Source organism: Apis florea, unplaced genomic scaffold (genome assembly GCF_048593485.1).
Source record: "Apis florea isolate Af1SG1 unplaced genomic scaffold, ASM4859348v1 contig_3184_pilon, whole genome shotgun sequence".
Lineage (NCBI taxonomy): Eukaryota > Metazoa > Arthropoda > Insecta > Hymenoptera > Apidae > Apis > Apis florea.
In genome coordinates, this window is record NW_028256717.1 from 16,651 (window position 1) to 36,312 (window position 19,662).

The following is a 19,662-nucleotide window of genomic DNA, read 5'->3' on the forward strand; positions in this document are numbered from 1 at the left end:
AACGAAAAGTAAAAAATTAATTTTATTTCATCGAAATTATAACGCATTATTGTATTATCGATATTCATATTGGTTGAACTATTCTGTTTTACCTCACGGAAAAATGGACTCGTCCAATCTCTATAAAATGAATGTAGCATGTTTGCTGCGTAGTACATACACATTTTCTTCTATAGTTACATATTATTTAATATTCATACATTATTATTTAATTAATATGTTTTTTTACTGAAATATTTTATTTTATTTCATCGAAATTGTCATGCGTCATTGTACTATCGATATTCATATTGACTGGACTATTCCATATTACCCTCAAAGAAAAATGGACTCGTCCAAACTCTAATATGAAATGAATATGGCCTGTTTGCTGCGTAGTTTATTATTTCTACCGAAATTTTTATTACTAATATTTGAAGAGCTAAATTATTCGTATTTTTGTATTCTTTTATTTATTGGTTATTTTTCAAGTTCCAATTAGTTCATATTATGACTTTTTAAAATGAAGTATCTTGATTATTAATTTATTTTAATATGATCGATTAATTTTTATATATTTTATATAATTATTTTTTAAAATTTTATTTTATTTTATTTTATTTATTTATTTTCTTTTTTGAACAGATTATAAGCTAATCAATGGTCTTCAACTTCAAAGATGGGAAAAAATTTAATATGGATGTCATCGTATTTTTCAAAGGAAAGGCTTGATTTTTCGTTCGTGTATTGTATGTATTTATACTGTTTTTATTCGATCACATTTGTATAATATATTTTATTTCGAAATATATTTTATACTTTTATAATGAACATTTATTACAAATATTTAAAATTAAAAGAATAAGTCTTAATAAATAATTTAAAAAAAAAAAAAAAAATGGTAATATTTTTTGAAACAAATGTTCGATAGAAAAAAGAAGATAAAATATTTTACTTCTTTTTTTATAGATCCCCCATTATTATAATACAGTTTTATTTCCAGATGATTTTTGTGGCCGCGTGCAATGCGGTCGATAGATTCAGTGTTTGCTCCGTAATAGTTTTTTAATATTTTAGAGCACAATAGCTCTAATTAAATTTACTTATTATAATCGCGAAATTAGAGTCAGTGCTTGTTCGCCTTTTATAAATTAAACAAATGTGTTAATAGTTTTTTATTTATTATTTTTTTTTTTTTTCTTAAGTGTATATATTCATATTCGGTATACAGTAGAGTCAGTGTTTCTCAAGAGAATAAGACGGTCATCCATCACGCGAAGAGGTAATTATTTTATTATATTTTCTACTTATTTCATCTTTTTAAATAAATAAGTAAGGTATTTAAATTATAATATTCCATATTTTGATTTAGATTTCATTTTCTTGGATAACATCCTATGGATCACGGCATGGTTCTTCGCATCTATTGGTGAGTCGCATGCATTTATGTTCCTCCGATCATTCAATCATGTCGTAGGATGAAAGGTCTGAATCGACACGAGTGATTGGTTGTATACGTAGATTTTTGCATACGAGCACAATGACCGCGGGTATTAATTATACCCGTGAGTAGTAACACTTCTTTTTCTTGTATTTTATTTAATAGATTAGGATAGATCTTCTTGCACTTCGCGTTTTTAAAATGATATTGATAGTTAATTTTATATTAAATAACATATTAATACAATATGATACATCTAATTATTATGAATGATATAAATAATTAATTAAAGAATCATATATATTTCTAAAAGAAAAATTAATATTCGAATAAATGAGAATGAAATAATCTTGAAATGGTTTCAATTAAATCTCTTTTAGTAAGGAAATCAGATGTCCTCCGACTTCATTACAATAAAAATATCAATTATTATACAATATTATTGATAATGCATTATTAATATAAACAATTGTTAATTTTATCTTTTATTTTTGTAATATTCCAATATTTGATTTTTTATTATACACTTATATAACTTATTGATGATTTGAAATATAAAAGTAATAAATAAATAGATAGATTTTATTTTTTCCGTAAAAGAATGTATGAAATATTATGTGCAAGAAGATATTTCGCGACAGGTAGATTTCTAAATCACAGCAAGAAATTTTAAACATTAGTTTTGTATTTCTAAAAACATGCTTTGATGAAGAGATCGCCTGAGGTTTTCATTAATATTTCATTTTAAGTCAATATCTTATTATTAATTTTCATATATAAATTTATTATTAATTGATATAAATAAATTTCTTATTTTTTACATATTTTTTCATCTTAAAATTAATAATAGTGAAATAAATATATTAAAGTTTGAAATAAAGTAAGCAAATTTTGAATTAAAGAACGTTAGACCGTTAGAAAATGAATACATTAATATTTTTTTAGCTCAGGATTTTCAGGTTTAACCCTTTCCATGTCCATTGCCAGGATTTCACTCACGTGCCCAGGTGCTACTTGGGTGAAAGAGAGGAAATGGATATGATGATCATAGTTCATAAGTTCATATAACAATTTTTCAGCGACTGACGATGCATTAGTGTATCGTGCACGACGTATTTTTCACATTATGTGTGTGGTTAGGCTGTGGAATTGCGTCGTTTCGTATAGCTACATTCCATGCAGTATAATTTGAAATATTTAAAATATTCATGACTAATTCTATTTTTATTATGAATTCTATTTTTATTGTGAATTTCCAATAACAATTTATATGGGATATTATAATTTTTATTTTTAAATTGCAATTATATCAAATTTAATTGTGTTAAGAGGTCTATCTTTTCATTAATAAATATTTATTATTTAATTAAAATTATAAAATAATTATATAATTATAAAATTGTAAATTATTAAAAATAATATATATTTTTATTACTTTTCATTAAGAAATATTCAAATTTAATTAAAATTAAAATATATATATATGTTTTTATCGCATTTCACGCAATGGTCACTAGCTATCGTCAGTCGATTTCAGGAAAATGGTACGTAAAGTTAGAGTATGCGAGTAGTGTGCCAAGCTCGGGTGTCGGAGGCGTCCCGGGACGCTTTCCCTAGTTTAGGTTTTTGCGCCCGAGTATTATGTGTGAGAATCGTGGAATGAGTGTGTTGGTGTGCCTGTTTTGCCATTTTTTAAATATAGAGCTAGGTAGGATAGGTAGTATACTTCTGGCACGAATGTTAATTATAAGTAGGTAGGGCCGGGCAGATTGTCACAGTCTCTGGTCGGGTAGGCGCGTTTTCGCGTGACAATCTGTTTCAGGAAATAAAATTTGAGAAATCGAGGGCAAAGCTGAGACGAATGGACGACAATGCTATTCGTTTCTGGCTTTGCTTATCGATTTTTCGAATTTCGTGGTCGCGGTCGCGATTTGCTTTCGAAACGAACGTTGCGCTCGAGATTCTGTGTATGTACGGAGAACGATCGTTGGTCGTCCATGCACTTAGTTTCCGCGATTTAGTTCTTTTTTTTTTTCTTTTTTTCTTTGGTTTGCGATTAGTGAATCTCGAGCCTAGATTTAAGTTTCAGCGGGCATTGCGCCCGAAGGAGGAAGACCGAAGAGGCCCGACAAATTGTCACGAAGAGGGCTGCAACGAATGGCTCCTCATTTTTTGGATCTTTTTTGGGTCCAAAGAATGGGAAGTCATTGTTACTATTTTGTCATTGTGCTCGTTTTAGTAATATGTAGTAATTGTTGTGCTGTCTGACCGATTTGCATGCCGGTCAATCATCCAGATCCAATCATCATGGGCATCGCGATTTTTTTTTTTATTAGTGTTGCGATTGATTAATAACGGATTGAATTAGAATTGCGTTGAAATGAGAATCGCGTTTGCATTAGTGTTGCGTTGAAATGAGAATCGCGTTTGCATTAGTGTTGCGTTGAAATGAGAATCGCGTTTGCATTAGTGTTGCGAATTATAAAATATCACGGTTTTTTTGTTATAAATTATTTATATTTTTATAAATTTTTTATATTATTATAGCTTTTTCATAAAGTATCTAATAATAAAATTTATATTTTTTGTGATTAAATTTATAATTTTTAATTAATTATTAAATAGTAACTTTCTTTAGTCAAAAATAACTGATTTCATTGAATTTTAAAAAGTAGTGTTGCGTTGATAAATAATCGCGTTTATTCAAGTAGTGTTGCGAATATTGAATGCCCAAATTTCTTCCACTGGGATTGTGGAAGTACTCATGTTCTTCCTGTTCGTTCCTGAATCTTGAGTAGCTAAAAGAGCTACTACTCGGATGATCATACAATAGAGCAGTCAAAGAGACTGCACGAATAGCAGTCAAGGAGGCTGCACGAATAGCAGTCAAGAAGGCTGCATTTGATTTTTCGACAATAGTGTTGCGTTATTTAAATTTGAGTGCCTAGAATACTATTGCGTAAATAATTGATTGTTTTTTTTTTTATAATTTTTTTTTCATTGTAAATTAGTTAACATTGCAAATATAATGAAGCACTCATCGCGTTGATTTAAAAAATTTTTTATTTTACAAAAAAATATTAGTTTATTAGTGTTGCGATGCAAAGAATATTCCACTTACGGTTTTATTGTTCGCGTTTATATCGAGTGGAAAATATTTTTTTTTTTTTTTTTCAGCATCCCTTATATCATCTTTTGCATTTTTTGCAAAAAATATTGCTGTGATATTTTTATTTATATTTCTTATTGGTAAGAACTTAATCTTTTTTAAAATATCGGATTTAAATTTCTTGTATTAAGTTTTTTGAAATTAATAATGGTAAATGTTCGTTATAAAAGTTATTTTTTTTTTTTTTTTTTATACTTTTCTAGACGATAATTTTTTCGATAGTTTTTTTTTTCTTTTTTTATATTATACTAATCTTTTAACTAAGTTTGTTACAGATATATTATCCTCTCACTTATATATTTCAAGTAAATGTTATATTTGAATCAATCATCATGATCAATAAATAATTACAACCATCATATAATTTTATTAATTATTTATGTTTTAATTTGTTTCAGATACCATTGAGAATTATCATTTATCTTGTATAGTATTATCGATTATTACACAATATCTTTTTTATTTTCCTCTTTTATCTATCCTAAATTATTAGTTAATGTTTTTGTTAGTATATTTCTATAGATTTTTCAATGAATATGGCCTGTTTGCTGCGTAGTTTATTATTTTTACCGAAATTTTTATTACTAATATTTGAAGAGTTAAATTATTCGTATTTTTTTATTCTTTTATTTGACAGTTATAGTTCCAATTAGTTTATGGTATGACTTTTTAAAGTGATATTGTATCTTCATATCTTCATTATTATTTTATTTTAATATGATCGATTGATTTTTATACATTTTATATATTTATTCGTTAAAATTTTATTCTTTTTTTTTTTATACAGATTATTATTAGCTAATTAATAATCCAACTTCAAAGATGGGAAAAAATTTAATATGGATGTCATCGTATTTTTCAAAGGAAAGGCTTGATTTTTCGTTCGTGTATTGTATGTATTTATACTGTTTTTATTCGATCACATTTGTATAATATATTTTATTTCGAAATATATTTTATACTTTTATAATGAACATTTATTACAAATATTTAAAATTAAAAGAATAAGTCTTAATAAATAACTTAAAAAAAAAAAAAAATGGTAATATTTTTTGAAACAAATGTTCGATAGAAAAAGGAAGATAAAATATTTTACTTCTTTTTTTATAGATCCCCCATTATTATAATACAGTTTTATTTCCAGATGATTTTTGTGGCCGCGTGCAATGCGGTCGATAGATTCAGTGTTTGCTCCGTAATAGTTTTTTAATATTTTAGAGCACAATAGCTCTAATTAAATTTACTTATTATAATCGCGAAATTAGAGTCAGTGCTTGTTCGCCTTTTATAAATTAAACAAATGTGTTAATAGTTTTTTATTTATTATTTTTTTTTTTTCTTAAGTGTATATATTCATATTCGGTATACAGTAGAGTCAGTGCTTCTCAAGAGAATAAGACGGTCATCCATCACGCGAAGAGGTAATTATTTTATTATATTTTCTACTTATTTCATCTTTTTAAATAAATAAGTAACGTATTTAAATTATAATATTCCATATTTTGATTTAGATTTCATTTTCTTGGATAACATCCTATGGATCACGGCATGGTTCTTCGCATCTATTGGTGAGTCGCATGCATTTATGTTCCTCCGATCATTCAATCATGTCGTAGGATGAAAGGTCTGAATCGACACGAGTGATTGGTTGTATACGTAGATTTTTGCATACGAGCACAATGACCGCGGGTATTAATTATACCCGTGAGTAGTAACACTTCTTTTTCTTGTATTTTATTTAATAGATTAGGATAGATCTTCTTGCACTTCGCGTTTTTAAAATGATATTGATAGTTAATTTTATATTAAATAACATATTAATATAATATGATACATCTAATTATTATGAATGATATAAATAATTAATTAAAGAATCATATATATTTCTAAAAGAAAAATTAATATTCGAATAAATGAGAATGAAATAATCTTGAAATGGTTTCAATTAAATCTCTTTTAGTAAGGAAATCAGATGTCCTCCGACTTCATTACAATAAAAATATCAATTATTATACAATATTATTGATAATGCATTATTAATATAAACAATTGTTAATTTTATCTTTTATTTTTGTAATATTCCAATATTTGATTTTTTATTATACACTTATATAACTTATTGATGATTTGAAATATAAAAGTAATAAATAAATAGATAGATTTTATTTTTTCCGTAAAAGAATGTATGAAATATTATGTGCAAGAAGATATTTCGCGACAGGTAGATTTCTAAATCACAGCAAGAAATTTTAAACATTAGTTTTGTATTTCTAAAAACATGCTTTGATGAAGAGATCGCCTGAGGTTTTCATTAATATTTCATTTTAAGTCAATATCTTATTATTAATTTTCATATATAAATTTATTATTAATTGATATAAATAAATTTCTTATTTTTTACATATTTTTTCATCTTAAAATTAATAATAGTGAAATAAATATATTAAAGTTTGAAATAAAGTAAGCAAATTTTGAATTAAAGAACGTTAGACCGTTAGAAAATGAATACATTAATATTTTTTTAGCTCAGGATTTTCAGGTTTAACCCTTTCCATGTCCATTGCCAGGATTTCACTCACGTGCCCAGGTGCTACTTGGGTGAAAGAGAGGAAATGGATATGATGATCATAGTTCATAAGTTCATATAACAATTTTTCAGCGACTGACGATGCATTAGTGTATCGTGCACGACGTATTTTTCACATTATGTGTGTGGTTAGGCTGTGGAATTGCGTCGTTTCGTATAGCTACATTCCATGCAGTATAATTTGAAATATTTAAAATATTCATGACTAATTCTATTTTTATTATGAATTCTATTTTTATTGTGAATTTCCAATAACAATTTATATGGGATATTATAATTTTTATTTTTAAATTGCAATTATATCAAATTTAATTGTGTTAAGAGGTCTATCTTTTCATTAATAAATATTTATTATTTAATTAAAATTATAAAATAATTATATAATTATAAAATTGTAAATTATTAAAAATAATATATATTTTTATTACTTTTCATTAAGAAATATTCAAATTTAATTAAAATTAAAATATATATATATGTTTTTATCGCATTTCACGCAATGGTCACTAGCTATCGTCAGTCGATTTCAGGAAAATGGTACGTAAAGTTAGAGTATGCGAGTAGTGTGCCAAGCTCGGGTGTCGGAGGCGTCCCGGGACGCTTTCCCTAGTTTAGGTTTTTGCGCCCGAGTATTATGTGTGAGAATCGTGGAATGAGTGTGTTGGTGTGCCTGTTTTGCCATTTTTTAAATATAGAGCTAGGTAGGATAGGTAGTATACTTCTGGCACGAATGTTAATTATAAGTAGGTAGGGCCGGGCAGATTGTCACAGTCTCTGGTCGGGTAGGCGCGTTTTCGCGTGACAATCTGTTTCAGGAAATAAAATTTGAGAAATCGAGGGCAAAGCTGAGACGAATGGACGACAATGCTATTCGTTTCTGGCTTTGCTTATCGATTTTTCGAATTTCGTGGTCGCGGTCGCGATTTGCTTTCGAAACGAACGTTGCGCTCGAGATTCTGTGTATGTACGGAGAACGATCGTTGGTCGTCCATGCACTTAGTTTCCGCGATTTAGTTCTTTTTTTTTTTCTTTTTTTCTTTGGTTTGCGATTAGTGAATCTCGAGCCTAGATTTAAGTTTCAGCGGGCATTGCGCCCGAAGGAGGAAGACCGAAGAGGCCCGACAAATTGTCACGAAGAGGGCTGCAACGAATGGCTCCTCATTTTTTGGATCTTTTTTGGGTCCAAAGAATGGGAAGTCATTGTTACTATTTTGTCATTGTGCTCGTTTTAGTAATATGTAGTAATTGTTGTGCTGTCTGACCGATTTGCATGCCGGTCAATCATCCAGATCCAATCATCATGGGCATCGCGATTTTTTTTTTATTAGTGTTGCGATTGATTAATAACGGATTGAATTAGAATTGCGTTGAAATGAGAATCGCGTTTGCATTAGTGTTGCGTTGAAATGAGAATCGCGTTTGCATTAGTGTTGCGTTGAAATGAGAATCGCGTTTGCATTAGTGTTGCGAATTATAAAATATCACGGTTTTTTTGTTATAAATTATTTATATTTTTATAAATTTTTTATATTATTATAGCTTTTTCATAAAGTATCTAATAATAAAATTTATATTTTTTGTGATTAAATTTATAATTTTTAATTAATTATTAAATAGTAACTTTCTTTAGTCAAAAATAACTGATTTCATTGAATTTTAAAAAGTAGTGTTGCGTTGATAAATAATCGCGTTTATTCAAGTAGTGTTGCGAATATTGAATGCCCAAATTTCTTCCACTGGGATTGTGGAAGTACTCATGTTCTTCCTGTTCGTTCCTGAATCTTGAGTAGCTAAAAGAGCTACTACTCGGATGATCATACAATAGAGCAGTCAAAGAGACTGCACGAATAGCAGTCAAGGAGGCTGCACGAATAGCAGTCAAGAAGGCTGCATTTGATTTTTCGACAATAGTGTTGCGTTATTTAAATTTGAGTGCCTAGAATACTATTGCGTAAATAATTGATTGTTTTTTTTTTATAATTTTTTTTTCATTGTAAATTAGTTAACATTGCAAATATAATGAAGCACTCATCGCGTTGATTTAAAAAATTTTTTATTTTACAAAAAAATATTAGTTTATTAGTGTTGCGATGCAAAGAATATTCCACTTACGGTTTTATTGTTCGCGTTTATATCGAGTGGAAAATATTTTTTTTTTTTTTTTTCAGCATCCCTTATATCATCTTTTGCATTTTTTGCAAAAAATATTGCTGTGATATTTTTATTTATATTTCTTATTGGTAAGAACTTAATCTTTTTTAAAATATCGGATTTAAATTTCTTGTATTAAGTTTTTTGAAATTAATAATGGTAAATGTTCGTTATAAAAGTTATTTTTTTTTTTTTTTTATACTTTTCTAGACGATAATTTTTTCGATAGTTTTTTTTTTCTTTTTTTATATTATACTAATCTTTTAACTAAGTTTGTTACAGATATATTATCCTCTCACTTATATATTTCAAGTAAATGTTATATTTGAATCAATCATCATGATCAATAAATAATTACAACCATCATATAATTTTATTAATTATTTATGTTTTAATTTGTTTCAGATACCATTGAGAATTATCATTTATCTTGTATAGTATTATCGATTATTACACAATATCTCTTTTGTTTTCCTCCTTTTGTTATCTATCCTTAATTATGAGTTAGTGTTTTTTGTTATTATTGTTCTATAGAAGGGGCCCCTAAACAAATCTTAGATTTTTATATAGATAGATAGTATCTTCCTTTAATAAAATAGAAAGAAATTAGAGTTTCTCTGTAGATAGGAATCATATAATTGGACTGTAACTAATTGGAAAATAATTTTTTAATAATCATATTTTATAAAATTTTTTTATTAATCTTTTGTACTCTTCTTTGTTTCAGAGATCAATATGGAACTAATAAAGGATATTTTTATCGTATTTTCTACAATGAGATTTTTCTTTAGATTTTTAGGTAGGCTAAACAAATTTTTTTTAATTGTTATAAGCAGGAAGCTACTATTTTTAGATACATGTGGTTAACAGGAATTAAAATAAATATTTAATTGTATACGTAGTGATTAGGAAATATTGTGAGTTTAAATGAAATATATTTTAAATTAAGGATGCTTCTTAAGGATCGTATGAAGTTACATTTATAATGAGAATATTTTTAAATTTAGCTAAGTTTTTAAAATCGATTTTTTTTTAAATGAAAATCTTTTTAAAAGTTTTAGAATATAAATAGATGGCTTGTAAAATTACTGCTGTAGAAATGCTTAGAAATGCTGTGGATTATATATCAGAAAATGCATGCATGGTAGTAGTAGTGGGAATAGTAGTATTAAAATTTGTGATGGTAAAATAAATATAACTCTGTGTGAAATACATTTTATTTTTATTTTTATTTATATTTGATTTTAAATCTCGCAATTTTAAATCTCATAATCAATATTTTATATATTTATTGTCATTTATGTCATGAAAATATAAGATATTGATATATCTTAGAAGTAATATGCTTGTGTTTCAAGTAGAGTTATATACAATTAATTTAATTTTTATTTTCAGGTTTAGCTTATCGCGTCGGTTTTCCTTAGAATTCCTTTTGCTTTTTGTTTTGCACAACGATCAAAGATTGAACGTTTTGCAAGGCTACATCAAAAGGAAGATTTATCATTGATTTTTAAATAAATTTTTACGCAAAGGAGGGTGGATGGGATCGTGGATAGGGTGGGTCTCCAATTCGCAGCAACCTCCCCGTGGTGAGACCTGGGAAATCATCATTATTTACTATATAATTCATAATCGTATTCATGATACAATTATAAATTTTATAGCAAATAATATGAGCTAATTGGCTGCGCACGCGATTGCAACTATTACTTTTTTACGTAACTGTTATTAATTATTGAATTATTGATAATATTTTTATTTTAATTTTAAAAATTTATTTTGCATGTATATTTTATTGATATAGTTTTGATGATTTTTCTATTACTTTCTCTTTTAATTCACAGTTTTTTTGCGAGCATATATTATTATATATATATTATTATGATGAGATAATTTTTATGAGATAATTTTAATTTCTATGTCAAGTATAATAAATTGCAAAGGATATAAAAGATGTTCCATTTTTAGGAGGTCGGTATTTCAGATTATGAGATGCGTAATCCCGTAGATGTCATACTTGTCGTTTATGTTAGAATCGATACATAGAAGTAATAGATGTAGTCGATAATAGTCGATATTAGAGAAAATTGTTATAACTACAGAGTAGATATAAGAATTAAAAATATATATCTAGTTTGTTTTTATTGCTAGAATTAGGAATTAAATTTCACTGCCATCTCGTGAATATTTTTAGTAAAATAATTCTTAAGAGAGATTTCTTTTATGCTCGCAAGATGGCATTGTAGTCTAAATCTAAATTATTAATATCTATCCTTTCCTCGTTATTTGTTATCCTTTCTTGTGTATTATCTGCGATACTTTAGAGATGGCACTACTATCCTATTATTTGCTCTTTAGTGTATATGTATTCTATATATCGATAGATTGATTATCGATTGTGAGATTTTGAAATCATTAACAGATTTACATTATTCATTACATTATTCACAGATTTTTTAGAATTTATATTAATAATTATTGTTATGTATTAATAATTAAATAATAAATAAACGAATATATAAATCAATAAATAAATGAATAAATTATAGAAATGAATACAAAATAAATTGTATAAATTAAAAAATAAGTGAATAGATAAATGAAAAATAATAAGTAGATCAAAGAATAAAAAACTAAATAAATAAATCGGTAACTAAAAAATTAAAGATAATTAAATGAATATATAATAAAATAATAATTAATTAAATTAATAAATAAATGCGTTGGTTTATAAATAAATAACTATATAAATGAATAAATGAATGAATAAAGAAATAAATTAATAAATTAAAAAACATATTGTTGACCATTATAAATGTACTTGCGATTGCTCTATTATAATTACTCTTCGCATAGAATGACAATTAGAATATTGTACTGTAGCAAAAAATTTATGTGATTTATTATATTTATTATCGTAATAAATTGTACAAAAATTAAAATAAAAATTTAAAAATTACTAAATTATTAAGCATTATAAATACTTGACTATTTTATAACTATTTTTTGCGTAAAATAATAGTTAGAATTTTTTACCATATTTTTATAAATCGAAAATTAATACCATAAAATAATAAATTTTATTTTATTTCGTAAAAATATATTTTAATTATCATATACAATATCGTAAAAAATTATTAAATCCATAAATTAACAATAAAAAATCTAAAAATCGATAAATTGTTGACAAATACATTGAAAAAATCAATTTTAATGAAATCGATAATAACCGTATGTTTTCGGTAGACCTCGGGGCGCGCACTTCTATAAATACGAGACAAATCGCGAGAGGACGAGCATTTCTTATTCGACTCGCCCGACGATAACATTAATATTATAACACTTTGATTAAATTTTTACAATATAGAGATTAATTTTTTATTACTTATTCTTATATATACTTTATTTTCACTTTACTTTTATTTTTCACTTTATCTAATTTTTAATTTTTAAATTTATTACTTTACTTTATTATTTTTAATCTGATTAATTTGATTTACTTTTTAATTTTTTATTTGTCTTAAATTTTATTTTTAATTTACTTCAATTTTGAATTTTTATTTTGCTTTAATTTTTAATTTTATTAATTTGATTTTAATTTTTAATTTGTTTCAATTTTTAATTTATGTCATTAAATAATATAATTATATGGGTCTCAATGTAGTCACCTCCTCGTCGGTGAGACCTGGTAATTGTCATCGGTTTCCTAAATTCTTTTTTCATAATATTTCCCATTTAAATGAATATATTAAAAATATTTCATTAAAAAATTTTGGAAATTTTTTTTAAGAATATTATTTATGTGGTATGTATTCAGTAATATATATCTTTGGAAAGCGATGGTAAGCTAAGAACTACGCATACCTAATCCAATTTAGACTTTGAAAAAATTCTTTTTAAATACTTTTTACATCTAGATTGGACTAGGCACACATATTTCATATATGTGTATATATAATGTAATTCTGTGTGTATATACACATATATCTGCTATAATTGTGAGATCTTCATAAAATATTACAAATCATATTCTGTTTGATATCAACCTTGTCAGTAATTGTCATAGAAAATTTTTTCACATTTGATAATATCTCCAATGATATTGTAGAATGACATAATAAAACTGATACATGACAAATTTTTTATGAGCACTGTGATCACAGATTTATTATATTATGTTATATTTATTATATACATATATATATCTGCTATAGTTGTGAGATCTTCATAAAATATTACATATCTATTTCTCTAAATCGCAGACGTGTTTTTTTCTTTGATATCGATTTTAAATTCTTTATAAATTATTATATTTCAAATTATTATAAATTGTCGATAATGAAAAACATTGTTATAACTATAGAATAAATGTAATATAGATGTATTTTTCTGTGCATATGTGGAATTGAATATCAGTGCCATCTCGCGAGTATTGTTAGGATGATCATTTTAGGAAGAGATATTACCGATTCTGTTAAGATGGCACTATAGTTAAATTCTATCATTAACTTAATTGTTTTCCTTCTATTTGCGTCCTTGTTTCTTTTCATGTGCGGCACTCTGGAGATGGCGCTGATTTGAACATTTTTATCCCATTCCTATCTTTCTCTTGGTATTTATTCTTATCTACGCGTGGTGAATTGATATATTTGAACGATTGTTTCGAAATTTAAACGTTTTCTTTATCTATTTTGTTGATTATAAATTTTCACATATTCATTCTATCGATATTTAATTACATTGATTCATATTAATTATATAATAGGTAATTTATTTATCTATCTATGTTTATCTTCAATTTTACTTTTCTTATTTTTATATATTTAAAGATTTTTTTTCGTTTTTTTCTTCAATCTTCCTAATTTTTTCCCCTCTTATATAAATAATCATATTTAGTAAATGTCGATATCATTTCATATAATTCCTATAAGAATATTAATTTCATATTTCATTCCATATTTCATCTTTCATTAATTTGAACGAAACAAAATTTTCCCTTTCGATTCTTTGAAAAATGGCGATTCGAAGCATCAATTCCTCGCACCCTGAAGACTCGCGTTTCTCCTCGTCTGCAACCGGAAATTCCCACGTCTGCACCCGACGTTTCGCCTTTATTAGAGCGGTCGGTCGTGGCGCGAAGCGACAAATGTTTTCCTGGTCCGGTTGACACCGCGTGGAATTACTATGGGGCGAAAGAGCGAATGCATTACCCTTTCTGCCGCTCGTTTCACGATTTCAATGATTTCAATTAACATCGAGCCTCCCCTCGTGGCAACAGCGTGCTCCTTGTCTCACGGCCCTCCCCTTGTTTGCGGCCTTCATCACACCTGGATTATATTAGTGGCGCGAAACATTGTCAAACGCACGCGTCTCGTGTTGCACGCGGCTTTTCGCCTCACAAATTATGTAACGTGGAATCAAAATCGGTGGATTATGAGTATCGATAAATTGTGATTTTTGAAAGATATTTTGAGAAATAGGAATAGGAGAATTTTTACGTTTAGGAGGACTGGAAGATCGTTTATTGAAAACTGATGATATTCGACCATTAACACAATTTTATGTCCGATCATAATTGTAGCAATAATATAAATAGAAAAAAATTCAATATAAGTATAATTAACACAGATATTCCAAATTCCTAATTTGTGTATTAATTATGATAATACTACATATCATACTTTTGTAATTACAACAAATATTAAATTAATATTTATTAATTTTTACAAAAATTATTAGATTTGTATAAATAATTCAAAGATTACTTGATTAATAGATTAATTTTTGTATTGATTTTGTTTATTCATTTTCAAGTATAATTATCTATATTAAAGATAAATAGCATAGTTCATTTTTTAGAAAAAGAGTATAACATAGAATAATAGAATTATAATACTTATATGTATTTTTTAAAGAACTAAAATTTAATTGACTCGTAAGAAACTTGTAGGAATACTATTAATTTAAAACGCATAGTTATACTGTAGAGCGCAATAACTGAACAATTGCAATTATGCTTTAACCACAGCTACTTACAATAATTACTATTTATTTGCTCGGCAAAGTAATGTCTTAATAATCGTTTCAACATTAAACTCTTCATTTATGAAATATGTAATTATAATACATAATTAAAAGTGTTTAACGGAGAAAATTTTAAAAAATATAAGGGACAAAAATATAGCAATACATTTCGATAAAGAACGTACAGTTAAGAACTTAAGAAAAGATCGAAATAAATAGTAAAGTTACAAAAACATATATACATACGATAATGTAATGTTTAATATTATTAAAGTATTCTCTGTAAAATTCATATTTACAAAATTAATTTAAAATTAATTAAAATTAATAGCAAAAAGAAATAAAATGATTGCTTTAAATATTACGTAAAATTTGGTACATCCTGTATCGAACGTGCATTGTGCTTTTTATTTCCATTGCTGCAACCGTTCCTGATAATACGCGACATAGCAACATTCGCGATAGAACTTTCATATCTCATTAAATCCCATTTAAAAAACCGGGCATCAATGCGAAAAAAATCGCGGACAAAGGAATGGAGTGGAAAATCGTGATTCGATCCGATAGAATGAATTCCGATCGTGCACGAAACGTTTAACAACGGAAGTATATATACGTGTATATATGTGTGCATATGTGTACACTCGATCGTAAAACTGGTTTTCGAACGAGCTCAATTAACTAGCCGCACGGTGATTTACATCGGTTCATTTGGTTATCTAGTTAGCCGGGATGAAAGACAAGTGAAAAGAGGAGGAGGACGATGCACGATACATATTTTCTAACTGGACTCGCCAGATACCGAACGGCGATTCAAAGTCAACCTTGAATACCCGTCGGATATGGAAATGCATCGGCCAATGCTGTAATCGTGGCATGCGTACAGTCAATCCTGTATTACACTTCGGTTACACTTCGTGACAAAATGATAGCATTTCTGATTTTTCGAGATTAATCCAATTTCAATGTAAAATATCTCTTCGAACGTTTATCTATACATTTTTACTTTGACATTCGTCAAAAGTTTGGAATTAATTGAATTTTCTATTAATTTTGTTATGATATTAATACGAAATTAGTTTCATTTGATTTTATAAATTTTTGAACTCTATAGAATATAAAAGATGATGATGAGTTTAAATTTTTGTTACTTTTATTATTTTGTATTTATTACAATAATTATTAATAATTCTCGAACATGTAAAATCATCTTACAAGAAATCATCCGCATTATATAGGGATTGACTGTACTTACTACTTTTAAAGTACCATGACCAACATAGCGATTAACTTACTTAGAGCAATAAATCGCAGTCGTGAGATACGTGGAATGAACTAGAAATATAGAATTTTATCTGTGATCGAATTCCACGTGAATTTGATATGCCTCATTAACTTAACTCGTTAAGTGGTTAGTACATAATAATATAAATATTTTTTTTTATAAAAAGAGAATGAACATATCAACATTTGTCGAATAATTTTAAATTTCAAAAATATACACAATATAAAATATAAAATTAATTGGATATTTATTCAATAATTCTTAATGTAAAAATTTATTTATACGAACAATTCAAAAAAGTATCTTTTTAAAATATCTTTATTCATCGCTATCAAACACTATCTTCCCCGAGAGAGCATGAAATCAACTTCGCCACTCGATTCCTTTAATCGTATCGTAAAAAATTCAGATCCACGCTCCAGTCGATCTCGCCGAGCACTATATCAAATCCAATACACATATGTTACTGGATAACTCGTTGCACGGAGGCCGTTAAAGCAACGAGTGAATCACAGAGAATTGTTAATTTAACGAGTGTGTCAAGTTTAAGCATGGACAACAACGTGCTTTTTGCCCTGTTTCTTCGTTTTTCTTCATTTACAAATAATCCGTTAAATACATCATTGAGAATCGTGGAAGGAAAGGGATGAAAGAGAGGCGGCAATTGAGATTCGTTTCTATAATAGTCCGTTTATTCAACTCGTTTAACTTCCTTGACGCTCGATCCGAGCTTAACACGGCGTAAATTTTTGGCGGTAGCGATGTTGAATTCAGATTCGTTTTCGGTTGAAAAGACGGCTATTCGCGCCTCGTGGAATATTAATTCGCGGTTTCCACTTCTCCTTATTTCGTAATATTACTGTTGGTAAAAGTTTTATCGGAACTCTGCTAGAGAATTTGTAGACGATGTTTGAATAAAACATTTAGTTTGTTTTAATGGAATTTATATATAGGGTGTTTCATGTAGATATCGATTTGAAGATAAAATTATGGGGAAAGATTTGTATAAATCGGTTTGAAATTTTCGATTTCGTGATATTTATCAAACATGAATTAAAATAGAATAGAATGAAAAAAATGAAAAAGTAAAAATTAAAGTGTAAATTCAAGTGTTTCATTTTCCATGTTTCATTCCATTTTATTGTATAATTTAAGTATGTGATCATCCAGAAAAAGATATTCAATACAATAAGAAATGGAAATAATTTTACTTCAAAAATTTCAATTTTCATACAAATTCCAGTTCCAATATTCCAATTAGAATCAGAACAAATAAGATACGCCAATATTAGCAGCAATCTAGATGTATGTCCAGATTTTTAAAGTAATAGAAAAGCGAATAAAACTAGTAAAAATTAAGTCATAACAGAATTATTTTTTCCAAAAATCACATTGAATAAATTCAAAAGTTGTAGTTGTTATAAATGCATTATGCGAATCATTCCTCTAATTCTTATCTCTAATCAATCGATAATCTATAAAAATATATAAAACTTCAACAAGTAGATACAATTTATAATTTACAAAAAAGTAAATTTGTCCAATTTTTTTTGCATCAAAATCTTTAATTATTTCATCGAAATGATTGATCGATAAATCTTCTAAATCGTTCTGTAAAGATATATGTCGAAGATTTTAAACAAGTTTAGATACAGCAATCGACGCGTAATTAGAGACATCGCCACGTTCCATGTCCAACCCCCCGGATACGTTCATTACGACCTTCGACCGCGACACGAGAAAACAATATAAACCCGTCTGTCCACGATCATAACTGCATCGCCGCTTTTATAATGCTCGATTATTCAGTCGTGCCAACTGTGGAGCAATGTTATTAATAAACCTCGGGGCACGGTGTTGCGCGCGATCGATTGTTGGTAGGCAGACATCGTTTGTCCCCCGATAAAGAATTCCAGTCAGCGACGATGCGAATCGCGACCGGTGATATTGTTTATTAGCCCGTACACGGTTTGATGGTGAATTGATTAATCAAAGAGAGGAGGAATAGGAGGGAGAGGAATTTTTTTTTTTGGCAGAGATTTGTTTGTAGCGGATCGATATAATGTGAAATTGTCATTCCTCCGACAGTTTGAATTTGACGGGCCAGTGGCGCCCCATTCAATTTTGTTCCATCGTTGATCGAATCGCGGGGAGAAGAAAGAAATTTGTTGTAATAAGAATGTTACGAGACGTTTTTTTGTTAGAGATGGAAATTATTAATGATAATTATTAATAATATTGGATAGAAAGTAGTAATAGATAATAGTTTTAGGATGATATGGTTGAAAAGAAAAATAATTCTTCTTCTGATTCGGAAAATTGATTTTGAAAATTCATATAATACATATAGAATTTTAATTAAAAATAAATAGATGGAATAAAAATTTATTTTGATAAATTCAATCTTGAAGTACGTGGTATGGAATGCTAATATAATTCGCGATAGAAATGTTAGAACTTCGTTATCAGTCGTCATGAATAATCATGAGTTGAAATTTGGAAAAATTTCGCAGAAACGTTTGAAAATGTAAATTTGATAATTGGTTGAATAAATTAGAGTTAGAATTATCAAAATCTTTATTCATAATATTTAAAATAAAAAAAATAATATTTTAATAAATAAATAATGTTGGAAATAATCCACGATAAATATTAACATTTTAAAATTACGCCATTCTAAAATTATTTTTGTCGGCCAACAGGAAAAATAAAGATAACAGATAAAAAAAAGCATTTTAACAATACAATTTTTAAACACGTAGTAAAACAGAAAAGATTACAAATCATCACATTTATATAGTGTAGTGAAAAGGAAGCTAGAAATAAATTTTAAAAGATGAATTTACGTCAAAATTGATGAGAAAATGATCGTTACACGAAATAAATCTTCGTTTGTTTTTCACACGGATTTCTTTAGACGAGAACACTGAATTGCAATAAAGACTTATTGTTTTCGAATGGACATCGTCTACCGGAGTTTTTACGAAATTTTACGGAACTGGATTGACACTGTCGTTCGTCTAAAT